General features: G+C 34.9%; 1 protein-coding gene and 1 non-coding gene across 4 annotated transcripts in view; both read left to right on the top strand.

Annotated features, from left to right (window-relative positions):
• The window catches only part of COP1 (COP1 E3 ubiquitin ligase), a 251,614-nt gene that overhangs the window by 206,851 nt on the left and 31,278 nt on the right, over nucleotides 1-13,485 (top strand). The gene's annotated exons all lie outside the window — the stretch shown is intronic.
• Nucleotides 12,065-12,205, top strand: LOC126067117 (small Cajal body-specific RNA 3). Its single transcript, XR_007515346.1, has one exon. It is a non-coding gene; the product is annotated as a small Cajal body-specific RNA 3 (non-coding RNA).

The following is a 13,485-nucleotide window of genomic DNA, read 5'->3' as shown; positions in this document are numbered from 1 at the left end:
CGAACTGCCGACCCTTTGGTTAGCAGCCGTAGCACTTAACCACTACGCCACCAGGGTTTCTGAGTTATTTGATATGACTAAGTGGTTTTTCAGAATTGAACCATTTTTAAAGTTTTTTATTAAATTAAATGTGGACATTAGTTGGATTAGCAGTTATTTCATCTGCTTACTGTTTAAGACCCTTAAACGCTGTTTGATTCCTCTAGTACAAAATTCTTAACTTGGAGTTCATGGACCACCTACCCCACAAGGATCTCCAGGGCATTCTTTGACCCACTGAAATCATGTGACAAAGTTTGTCATGTACATGTGGTTTGCTTTTCTAGGAAGAGAGTTTATACCTTTCATTAGATTCCCAAAGGAGATCAAAACATTAATAATTAAGAATCAGTGCACAAAATATGTCTACAGTCTGTCACGTAGCCCTGATAGGACTGCTAATTAAATTGTGCAAAAGGTAAGTGCTTGACTACTAGCTGAAAGGTTGGTGGTTCGAACCTACCCAGAGGCACTTCTGAAGACAGGCCTGGCAATCTGTTTCCGAAAGGTCGTACCCTTGAAAAACCTCTATGGAGCAGTTCGACTCTGTGCACTTACATGGTTGCCATGAGTCAGAATTGACTTGATGGCAACTAAAAACAACTACAATACCAGTTACTAAAGGTTATATGTGCTCATTCTCTTACCTCACTTTGCAATTGGTTGATTTTATATAATTTGGTAGACTTAAAATGAAACAAAGGAAAACATCACACTAATCGTGATATAGATCTTTATTTTCGTTCTTTTCCTCTACTCCTTCCATTTTAGATTCCTGTTGCCTATTATTTTAAAAAGAGAGGATTTGAAATTTTAGACAAGTCATTTTGCCTCTCTCAGTTGGTTTTATTTCTCTTGTTTTCTAATTGCTTAGATTAGGACTTTCAGTTCAATGCTAAATAATAGTGATGAGAGTAGACATCCTTGTCTTGTTCCTTACCTGAATGGGAACGCTCTTAGTCTTGCTGCATTGAGTAAGGTGTTAGCTGTGGGGTTTGGGTTTTTCATAATGCCCTTTATTTTATACTGAGGAATTTCCCTTCTATTTCCTGCTTCTTGAGTGTTATCCTAAAAAGTTGTTGGATTTTGTCAAATGCCTTTTCTGCATTGATTGAAATGGTTATGTGATTCTTTTGTTCTGTTAATGTGGTATATTGCATTAATTGATTTTCTAGTGTTGATCCCTCACATTTATGGGATAAACCCCACTTGGTCACTGTGTGTAATTCTTTTAATATACTTTTGGATTTGATTAGCTAGTATTTTGAGGATTTTTACATCTGTATTCTTTTTTTTTTTATTCTTAAAGGATATTGTTCTGTAGTTTTCTTCTCTTGTGGTGTCTTTTTCTGGTTTTGGTATTGGGTGATGCTGGCCTCATAGAATGAGTTAGGAAGTGTTTGCCTTCCATCTGTTTTTTGGGAAAGATTAAGAAGATCATAGTCACTTCTATAAATATGTGGTCAAATTTTCCAGTGAAGCCATCTGTCCAGGGCTTTTCTTTGTTGGGAAGTTTTTGATTACTTATTCAGTCTCTTCATTTGTTAAGGACCTATTGAGATATTCTATTTCTTGTTCATAAATTTCTTCAATGTAAGAAATTTATGCAGTTCTAGGAATTTTACCATTTCCCCTAGGCTATCTAATTTGTTGACATACAATTGTTTGTAGTATTCTCTTAGATCCCTTTTTATTTCTTGTAGGATCAGTTGAATGTTTCCACGTTCATTTCTAATTTTATATATTTGCATCTTGTTTTTTCTTTGTCAGTTTAGCTAGATGTTCGTCAATTTTATTGACCTTTTCAAAAAAGCCAACGTCTGGTTTTGTTGAATCTATTTTTTTTCTGAGCAAATAATCCGAGAAGCTGGACTATATGAAGAAGAACACAGCATCAGAATTGAAGGAAGACTCATTAACAACGTGTGATATGCAGATGACACCATCTTGCTGGCTGAAAGCAAAGAGGTCTTGAAGCATTTACTAATGAAGATCAAAGACTACACCCCTCTATGTGGATTACACCTCAACATAAAAAAAAAAAAAAAAAAACCCTCACAACTGGACCAATAAGCAACATCATGATAAATGGAGAAACGATTGAAGTTGTCAAGGATTTCACTTTACTTGGATCCACAGTCAGCGGCCATGGAAGCAGCAGTCAAGAAATCAAATGATGTATTACATGGGTTAAATGTGCTGCAAAAGACCTCTTTAAAGTGTTGAAGAGCAAAGGTGTCACTTGGAGCCTTCAGGTGCACCTGACCCAAGCCATGATATTTTCGATCACCTCATACGTGTGCAAAAGCTGGACAATCAATAAGGAAGACTGAAGAATCGATGCCTTTGAATTGTGGTGTTGGTGAAGAATATTGAATATACCGTGGTCTGCCAGAAGTCTTCTGTCTTTGAAGAAATACAGCCAGAGTGGTCCTTGGAAATGAAGATGGTGACACTTCATCTCATGTACTTTGGACGTGTTATCAAAAGTGACAACTCTGTGTAGAAGGATGTCATGTTTCATAAAATAGAGGGTCAGCAAAAAAGAGGAAGACCTGCAACGAGATGGACTGACACAGTGGCTGCAACAATGGGCTCAAACATAGCAATGATTGTGAGGATGGCATAGGACCAGGCAGTGTTTCGTTCTATTGTACGTGGGGTCTCTGCGAGTCGGAACCAGTTAAACAGCAACTAACAACATCATTTTTCTCTTCTCTATTTTATTTATCTATGTTCTGATTGATGTTATTTCCTTCCTTCTGTTAGCTTTCAGCTTGGTTTGCTTCTTTTTTTTTTTTTTTTCACTAGTACATTAAGCTGTAAAAGTAGGTTATTGATTTTTTTTTTTTTTTTAATGTTAGCACTTACCATTGTCTGTTTCCCTCTGATCACTGCCTTTGCCGTATCCCATAAGTTTTGGTATATTGTACTTTCATTTTCATTCAGCTGTAATTTTCCGGTTTCTCTCTTGATTTTTTAATTTGACCCATTTGTTGTTTAATAGTGTGTCATTTTATTTTCACGTATTTGTGTATTTTCCAGTTTTCCTTCTGTTATTAATTTCTGGTTTTATCCCATTGTGGTTGGAGAACATACTTTGTATTATTTCAGTCCTTTAAAATTTCTTGAGACATGCTTTGTGGCCTAGCGTATGATCTATCCTAGAGAACGATCCATGTGCACTGGAGAAAAATGTATATGTGCTATTATTCAGTGGAGTGTTTTGTAAATGTTAGATCTAGGTGGTTTATAGCATTGTTCAAATCCTCTATTTCTGTATTGATCTTTGTAGATGTTCTGTCCATTATTGAAAGTGGTGTATTGAAATCTCCAACTATTATTGTAGAACAGCTATTTCTTCCTTTAATTCTCTTAGTGTTTGCCTTATATATTTTGGGGCCTTGATGTCAGGTGCATATATGATTGTAACATCTTGTGGATGAATTGACCCTTTAGCATTATATAATCTCCTTCTTTGTCTATTATAACAAGTTTTGACTTAAAATCTATTTTGTCTGATATTGGAATCACTACCCCCAGCTCTCTTTTGGTTACTGTATGCATGAATATTTCTTTTCATTCTTTTATTTTCAAGCCGTTTGTGTTTTTGAGCCTGAGATGTGTCTCATGTAGACAGCATATAGTTGGTGATGTTTTTTATTCATCTACCAGTCTGCCATTTTATTGGAGTGTTTAATCTGTTTACATTCATGGTAATTAAGGAAGGGTTTACTACTGCCATTTTATTGTTTTTTGTCAGTCTTATACTTTCTTTGTCCCTCATTTCTTCCAGTACTGCCAATATTTGTGTAGTGTTGATATTTTATAGTGAAACATTTTGATTCTCTGTTCCTTTTGTGTGTATTTTTAAATTATTTACTTGTGGTTACCATGAGGATTATATTTCACATCTTATATTTTTTATCAACCATGTTTAAATTGATAGCAGTTTAATAACTTCAGTAATGTGTAATTGCTCTATTCATATATCACTCCCCCTCCCAAGTATGTTGTGTTTATCAATTGTTATATCTTTCTACTACATGTGCCTTGTAGCATAAATATGTACTTACAGAACTATAGTTTATAGTTCATGCTTGTATTTTGTAGATCCTTGCGGCCATTCTTTGCCTACATTTTAAGAGTTCCTAACAGAGTTAAGTGTAGATTTCTAGTTGCTTTTCTTGTCATTCGTGTGGGAAAGGTCAAAATCTTAGACCTGCTCATGCCACCATCTTCTCACCCCACATGAGTTTTTTTGGATGGAATAATATTGATAACAAAAGATGTAGGTCAGTTGTGAAGAAAATGTAGCTTCAGTACATTTTCAGTGAGTAATGATACCCTTGGGGATTTCTCAGTAGGATTTTTTGTTTTGGTTTGGTTTATTTTTAGTGGGTGAGATTCAGTTTTCATCTCTCTCAAAACAAGTAGGAAAATAGTTTTACCACAGTATTTGTTTATTGAGTATTTTTACCTCATTGTTAAACCAGAAAGCCAAACCAAACCCATTGCCATTGAGTCAACTCCAGTTTGCAGTGACTTTACAGGAGAGTAGGACTGCGCCATAGCGTTTCCAAGGTTGTAAATCTTTACAGAAGCAGACTGCCACATCTTTCTGCTCCCTTGGAGAGGTTGATGGGTTCAAACCACTAACCTTTTGGTTAGCAGGGGCTGCTTAACCACTGTACCACCAGGGGTCCTCTTCATTGTTAAGGATACATATAAAAACAAAGATCTTCATCCTAAGTCTTAAAATTTGGAAGGCATGTTTTTTATGTAGAGTATAAGAAACTAACACAGTGTTCTTTTAGTATCTAATATTTTCTTCCTTATACATTTCTGAGAAGTTATTCAAATGCAGTACCTCAGATAATAAGATGTGTTTTTCTGACCTTTTCCCATCAAGGTTACTTCCTGAATAGAATATTCCACCTGACAGGAAATTTTTGGTAATAAGTTTTTGTATGTTTTTTTCTTTTTAAAATACTGTGAATGGCAGATTTAGCTGAGTAAGTGGATTAAAATTTGAATTTGAGGTCCTAGAGCTAAGAGATTATTTTATTAATTTGACCTGCTAGTTCTCCCTTCCCGCACAATCCCTGTTCAAAATATATATATTTTTTAAATTTTACTTAGAGCAACAATCAAACTTTAAAAAGTATCAATGATTCTCCAGTACAAGCCTAAACTCAGCCTTTTAGTGAGGTAGAACAGTTTCTGTTTCCACTCTAAATACGCAGGTATTTGTGTATACGTACAAGCACATTCATAAACTTTTCAAAGACCATAGGAATCCTTTCATTGAAAGTAGTAGTATTCAGTCCTGCCAAAGCACATGGGATCTTACTACTTAACTTTATTTTCCCCTCCTCCATTCTTTTTCTCCTTGAAAATGTTTTGAAGTCTTCTGGGGAATCAATGTATCAGTAAAAAAGAGTGATTGGTAATTGCTTGTCACACTGTCTAGCTTTCTTCTCTGTGACTGCTTTTGAGAGAAAAATCGGTAAGAGCTGTTCATGAGGAACTTTTAAAGCATTTGAAATGAAAAGTTAATGAACAAAAAACATACAGCAAACTTTGCCTTGCTTATACATTCCCCTAATCAGTACCATCTATTTTCCCCACTTCTAAAAGGCACATCCAAAAGGAACAAGTACTTAAGACATAAGCCAGCCCTCTAATTTTTACTTAAATTCGGCTCGTGATTTTTTTTTTTTTTTTCCTTAATTTTTCTTGAGATTTTCTGTTTGACATTTGGGTTATTTAGAAGTATGTTGCTTGGTATCTATTTTTGGGGATTCTCTAGTTATCTTTATTTTCTTGATTTTTATTTTAATTTTGCTATGATCTGAGAACATACATTGTATGATTCCTATTAAATTTAAATTTTCTTTTATGGTTCCCAATATGGTTTGTCTTTGTGTATGTTCCATGTTCAATTGAGAAGAATGTATATTCTGCTTTTCTTAGGTAGGATGTTCTATAAATGTCAAGTTAATTTGGTAATAGTATTTTGGAATTTTTTTTAATATTCTTGCTAATTTTCTATGTAGTTTTTCTATCAGTTATTGAGAGTGGAGGTATATTAATTGTTCAGTTACCTATTTCTCCTTCTTTATTCCATCAGTTTTTGTTTTGTTGTTCAGTGTTTATATATTTATAATTGTGATAGCTTTTTGACGGATATTGACTTTTTGTCATTACTAAATGACTTTTTTTTTGTCTTTAATAGTATTTCTAGTTGTACGATCTATTTTGTTTTATATTAATATAGCCATATGATTATTGTTTACATGTTATATCATTTCTCCTTTATTAAATTTAAATGTATGTATATTTTTAAATGTAAGATGTATCTCTTGTAGATGGTATATAGTTGGATCTTCCTATTTTTTTCCCTAGTTTGACGATTTATGCCTTTTGATTGGTAATTTTAGACCATTCACATTTAATGTAAATATTGATGTTGTTGATGTATATTAGTCATTTTGTTGTTTGTTTTCTACCTGTGCTGTGTTTTTTGTTGCCCTCAACACACCTTTGACTGCCTTCTATTATACTTATTTTTCTAATTTTTTTTTATCTTTTTGAATGTTATTTTTTTAGTGATTGCTCTAGGGATTAGAACATGCATTTTAATTTCTCACAGTCTTCTTCGAAGTAATACTAATACAAATTCAGTAAAATGTAGAAACTTTGTTTCCACATTTTTTGTGTCATTATTGTCATATATATGACATGTATTTAAAATCCTTACTGATTTTCTGCCTACTTGCTGTATCCATTATCAAGAGAGTATTATTGAAGTCTCCAACTATAATTGTGGCTTTTCTGTTTGTCCTTTTTAGATCTGTCAGTTTGTGCTTTATGTATTTTGATGTACTATTGTTAGGTGCATACATTTAGGTTGGATCAAAATCTACCGTATTGCTAACTGCTTCCTTTTTTTGTTTGTTTCTTTTTTCCCACTTTTTCTGCCTTCTGTGAGTTTTATTGAACATTTTTTTATGATTCCCTATTGTCACCTCTTTTAATTTATCATTTCTACCTTTGTTTTAGTGATTGCCCTAAAATTTACAATATACGTTTTTGAATAACCTGAGTCTATCTTCAAATAAAAGAGCCGTGGTGGCGCAGTGGTTAAAGCAGTTGACTGCTAACTGCAAGGTCACTGGTTCAAAACCACCAGCGACTCCACTGGAGAAAGGTGTGGCAGTCTGCTTCTGTAGAGATTTACAGCCTTAAAAACCCTATGGCAGTGGGTTTGGGTTGGGTCTTCAAATAACATCATATTGTTTCAAGTGTAGTGTAAGAATCTTATATTCCCAATTTCTCCCTTCCATCCTTTGTGCTACTGTTGTCATATATTTTACTTTGACAAACACACAGTGCATAATGTTACTCATTTTGCTTTAGTTTTTTTCAGAAAATAAAAAAAAAATGTTTTTTTTTAAGAGCAAATACAAATAACATTATCTTCATTTTGTTTCCAGTGTTCTTCATTTCTGTTTAAATCCAGATTTCTAACCTGCATCGTAAGTCTTGTACAAGGAAAACATCCTTTAACATTCCTTGTAGAGTAAGTCCACTGGTATCCTTCATATTTTTAAGGATATTTTTGTGCTCATAGAATTCTGGGTTGACAACCCACCCACCCACCTCCCTCCCCCCAGCTCTTTAAAGATGTTAACACCATTGTCTTATTGCTTACATGGCTATTCGGAGAAGTTTGCTATAATCCCTGTCCTTGTTCCTCTCTAGGTAATGTGTCCTTTTTTTTTCTCTGACTGCCATCAAGATTTTCTGTTTGTCTTTAATTTTCAGTGTTTTATATGTGTTATGCTAAGGTGTGGATTTCTGTGATATTTGGCCTGCTTGGAGTTCTCTGAACTTCTTGAATCTATAGTTTGATGTCCATCGGTATTCCCAACATTTTTTCAAATATTTCTCCAGCTTTATTCTCTCTCTATGTACCTGGGATTCTAATTATGTGTGTATTAGTCTGTTTGATATTTTACCACACCTCTTGGATGCTCTGGTTTGTTTTGTTCTATTTTTCACAAACAGACTTCTGTGTGTTTCATTTTAGGTAATTTCTATTGTCTTATTTTCTATTTCTGTTGTCTTCTTTTCAGGTGTAATTTCTATTGTCTTATTTTCTATTTCTGTTGTCTTCTTTTCAGGTATAACCTGTTCTTCCCTTTACTGTATCAAGTTTGCTGATGATACTATCAAAGTCATTGTTCATCTCTGTGGTTTTTATTTCTAGCATTTCTATTTGATTCTTTCTTATAGTTTAAATCTCTCTGCTGAAATTACCTATCTGACCTTATACATTGTCCATCTTTTCCAGTAGATCCTTCAACGTATTAATCGTAGTCATTTTATTTCTGGTGGTGCCGACATCTATGTCATATCCGAGTCTGATTTAATGATTGCTTTGTCTCTTTGTACTGTGTTTTTTCCTGTCTTTCTAGATGTCTTACAATTTTTGTTTTAAAGCTGGACATGTTATATAGGACCGAAGATACTGAGGTAAATACTGTAATATGCTTGGAGATGAGTATACCTTTCCTTTTACTAGGTCCTCAGTGTGCGAATGTGTTAAACTAGTCATGATTTAGATTGTTTTGAAGTTTGTTGTTAAAGTAGTTACCTTCAGTGTACCACAGTATCAAATTTTTCTAGTGATATTTTCTGTTTAGGGTGTGTGCACTAATATGACAGAGGATTTTTCTCAATGCATTCTCTTTGCTTGGGTTTGAGTCTTGCTTTTGCACTGCTTCCCAGAAAGAATTTGTCTCTTGCAGCAATCCAATGCTTGTTTATTTGGTGGGGGTGGTTAGAAGAGAAGGGGTATTCTTTGATTTTGAGTAATCCTCATTCTAAGTCAGGTACAGTAAACCTGAATCTTGGGCATGTGCACTTCGCAGTTGTTTCTGCCCTTCCACCAAGGATATAGCCTTTTTGTTTCCTGTTCCCCTTCCTGACCTGCAGTAGGTTTTTTTACACAGTGTCCCAGGCTACAGTTTTGTTGTCATTTCCTTCACATACTAATTTTTTTATACCATAGAGGACACAAGGAAGAGGCAGTAGTTTTGGCAGTGATTGCTGTTCCCTCCTCCAGCCACCAACACAAACTTTCTCAGGATTCTTCCTAATCTTCCTTGGTGGTGGCCATGGAGGAGAAAGCTGCAAGAGGGTATAACCCCTGTTCCCCATGTCTATAGCCCCCAGGGGCTCTACACTTTGTAGCTAGAACACACTCAGCCTTTAGCAATTTAAAAAAAATAATAATTTTAGCTAAATTTTCCTTCTTATATAGCCAAGTCTATCCCTGGTAAGGAAACCCTGGTGGCATAGTGGTTAAGAGCTATGGCTGCTAACCAAAAAGTCACCAGTTCAAATCCACCAGGCACTCCTTGGAAACCATATAGGGCAGCTCTGCTCTGTCCTAGAGGATCACTGCGAGTTGGAATCAACTCGATGGTAATGGGTTTGGTTTTTTGGTTTTGGTTTTATCCCTGGTAAGCAAATGCTTAGATACTGTCTCTCCCTGCAGGCACCTGTCTCCTCAGATTTCATATTGTTTTGCCCAGGACCTCAGTTCTCTAGTAGGTTCAAGAAATGTCATTAATTTGCAGTTATTCAGCTTTTTTCTTGTTGTAAGCGTTGGAGTAATGCTCTTTCCAGTTCTGTGCATCTCTGAGCTTGGCCCCTGGACTCTCTGTTAACTCAGAACTAAAACCATTCCTGAAGCTCACTCTTCAGACAAAGATTAGACTGGACTATAAAATATAAAATAACACTCATGAAGAATGTGTTTCTTAGTTCAAGCAGATACGAGAGACCAAATGGGCGGCTCCTGTCTGGAGGCAGAATGAGAAGGCAGGAAGGGACAGGAACTGGTTGAATGGCAACAACCGTTAACACTGGTATTACTTCTACAAATACAAATATAAGGTTGTTTTTTTGTTTGTAATAATCACATTAATTATCTTAGGTTTGCCTCTTGCCATTGCTCAGCAAACTTCTGTACTGCATTAAAAGAGTAAATAGACATTTTCTTTCTTAAAATGTTTAAGGGTAGTTACTATTTTCATAATATAGTATAATATATACCAGAAAAATTAAACAGCTCTTTCATATCTTGTATTTTTCTTCCCATTGTTTATGTTGCTATTACTCTAGCTCTCACTCACACTGTCACTTGTACTGTTGCCATCTGTACTGCCTCCTCTTCCCATACCACATGTGATTGTTCAATCTAGCGACAAAAGTAATCTCTGTTACAAAAGACAATTTAGTTTCTGAATTGCTAGTAACAATGAAATTATCTATTTGAAATTTGATTTCTAATGAAGGTTTCAAAGCAAATTTAGCCAGGAGCTAGAATTTTAAAAAGTGTTGGAAAAAAATTAAACTATTGAGAAGTTGTGTGTGTGATGCAATTTTAAACATTAAGAACTTTTTAATTATTTAGTCTCAAATAATGGATGTTTCTTTAATAAGTCATTTGACTTTTTATATTGAGCAGACATGTGAAGACACGTTTATGCCAATTTGTCATTCTGTTTGTGAATCAAGGTAATAACTTGAAATTTAAACAGTATAGCCTATTACAATGATTTACTATCATATGGAAAATGTTGAATTAATGTTTTTTATTCACTGTAACCCTACCCTATGGCATTTCATGAATTTAAAATCAAATTTACTTACATATGGAGTTTGACCATTTCCTTGCAGCCTAAAACTCCATAAGCATTATTGTTGCATCTCGTCTTTTATCTTCCTTCTTGTTATTCATCAGATGACAGTAGTGCTTTCTTTAAAATATCTTCTGTATTTGTCTTCTCCTTTTCATTCCTGCCTTTCATCTCCTCATTCCATGTCCCTTCATGGATTACTTCCAACAACTTGTGTCCCTTTCAAGCTATGTTTATACACTGTATCAAATGTCCTTAATCTTTAGACATAGGAATTCAGATAGAGTCAAACATTGCTTGTTACCTTAGATTGACCCCAAGTCGTTCAGAAAAGTGTATTTCAAATTAAGAAATCTCATTTAATTTCAACTTGTATATTTTGGCTGTCATTAATCATTAGGGGAAATTTTGCTAACTGTATTATCTGAACTTGTTAATTATTTAATTTATTTCACTTAAGAAACCTTTATCTAATTTAAACATAGCATTTTACTTCCACTGTCAAATAGAGTCTTTAAGAAAAATTAGCCCAGTTAGCTTTTGCTTAGATACTCTGCTTTTTTATGTTTGAATCTTCACAAAAACTCTTACAAAGTGCCTAAAATACCTGTTTTGTTGAAGAAGTTAAGTCTCTGAAAGGGTCAAGCAATACAGCGGCAGAACCAAAATGAAGATCCAGGTCTCCAAGTCTTAATTTCACTCTTGTTTTTACTGTGTTATATAATATCCCCTAAAATAGTACAAAACTGCTTTACCAGAGTATTCTGGAGGAATTTGCAAATTGTGCCTATATATATATATATATATATATCATATTATTAATCAGCAATGCAGACTCATTTTTACCCATTGGGTATGCCATTGCAAACACAGTGTTCTTAAGCTTTATTCAGAATCCAGAGGTATTGATACGTGATGGAAGTTGTAGGTGCCTGAAGATGATATTTGAGTGCTGTGTGGCTAGGACAGTTAGGCTGCTGGGGTGGTTTGGTGAGAAAGGAGAAGACATTAAATTTCCTTTGGAAAGTGTTGGGAATGAGAGGGGGGGTGAATGTAAGTAATGTTTATATGTGTCTCAATTCTCCTTCCCTTGTCCTTTGCAACCTATTCTCCTTGACTAAAGATAACTTTGATTTTGGATGCTAAATATGTCTTTTTATTGATTCTTTTTCTGTTATCTGAATCCTGGTTTTTTCATTAGCTTAGTTGAATGTATTAAAATCTATTTAAATGAGAATTTGATGCAGTCAGGAAGTTGGAATTGAAAAGACTGGATAACAAACATCTTCTGAATAATAAAGCACACCAGAAATGGAAGCTGCAGGAACCAACCATGTGGACAAATGAAAAAATGCCTTTGTCTGCAGAATGCAGCTATCCTACAAAAATGTGGAGGTCTCTGTCTGGCTTAGGACAGTTAACTAAGTCCTGATCGTTCCCCTCCATACAACTTTTAAAATCAACACTCCAAGCACTGCTTTCCTTGCCTTTTTAATTTCTTTGCTAAGTGTACTAGACTATTAAGAAAATGGGCAATCAAGTTAGGTTACTTCTGCATCCATCTTAACTGGTTTTTTAGTATCTTATGGGTTTTGAAAACAAGTATTATTGTTAGCTTGTTCATTTAAGGAATCTACAGCCAGGAAGTAGAGTGAATAGAAATTATTTTCCTGAGGGGCTACGTTGGTTTAACCAATCTAGGGTTACCAGTAAAAGTCTACAGATATTTCAGGTATGAAGTATTTAGGTCTGTCTGAAGTTTTTCTCATTAAGGATTGATTGCAAAATGCAGTTTATGTAATCTTTTAAGTCTGTGATCAAAGTTCGGAAGTAACCAGTTTGCAAGAAAGTACTAACTTCTTGGTATTATATTTGAATCTTAGTTTTTCAAGGTGTGGATACTGCTATAAGTTGAGGAGGCAGGGGAGGGAGCTATGGTGGAATTTCTTATATACTAGAATTTGATGTACATCACCAAGGAGTGCTATAAACAAGCCACAGCCGGGTTTATTTATAACTAATTGTGTGAGGATCCTTTCTTCTGAAACCCCGTATTTCTTACCTTGAACAGTATTGCGGTTGATTGTTGACTAAGTCACCTTATTTTTGTAGGCCTTTACAGGTCCTTAGTCTACAAGGGTCATCATTGTAATGAACCGTTTTAAGATTTTTTATTCAGCTATATTGTTTTTGCCCTGTTTCTTTGAATGATAAATTCAAGTCTAAATCTAAGATGCTTCATGGAAGTGAAGAGTCTGATTAAAAATATTGTCGCTGGTGCTCTTACGTGCCATCCAGTCAGTTCCAACCATATGTACAACAGACTGGAACACTGCCTGGTCCTGCACCATCCTCACAGTCATTGCTGTGTTTGAGTGCATTGTTGCAGCCACTGTGTCAATCCATCTCATCGAGAATCTTCATCTTTTTCACTCACCCTCTACCTTACCAAACATGGTGTCCTTTTCCAGGGACTGGTCCCTCCTGATCACATATCCAAAGTGTATGAGACAACGTCTCACCATCTTTGCTTCCAAGGAGCACACTGTCTATATTTCTTACAAGATTGACTTCTTCATTCTTCTGGCAGTCCATGGTATATTCAGTATTCTTTACTAACACTATAATTCAAAGGCATCAATTCTTCTTTGGTCTTCTTATTCATTGTCCAGCTTTCACATGCATCTGAGGTGCTTAAAACGACATCTTTATTTTCAACAGTTTAAAGAGA

This window comes from Elephas maximus, chromosome 24, assembly GCF_024166365.1.
Source record: "Elephas maximus indicus isolate mEleMax1 chromosome 24, mEleMax1 primary haplotype, whole genome shotgun sequence".
Classification (NCBI taxonomy): domain Eukaryota; kingdom Metazoa; phylum Chordata; class Mammalia; order Proboscidea; family Elephantidae; genus Elephas; species Elephas maximus.
Note: the sequence above shows the minus strand (reverse complement) of the source record. Positions and strands in the feature narration are given on the sequence as shown.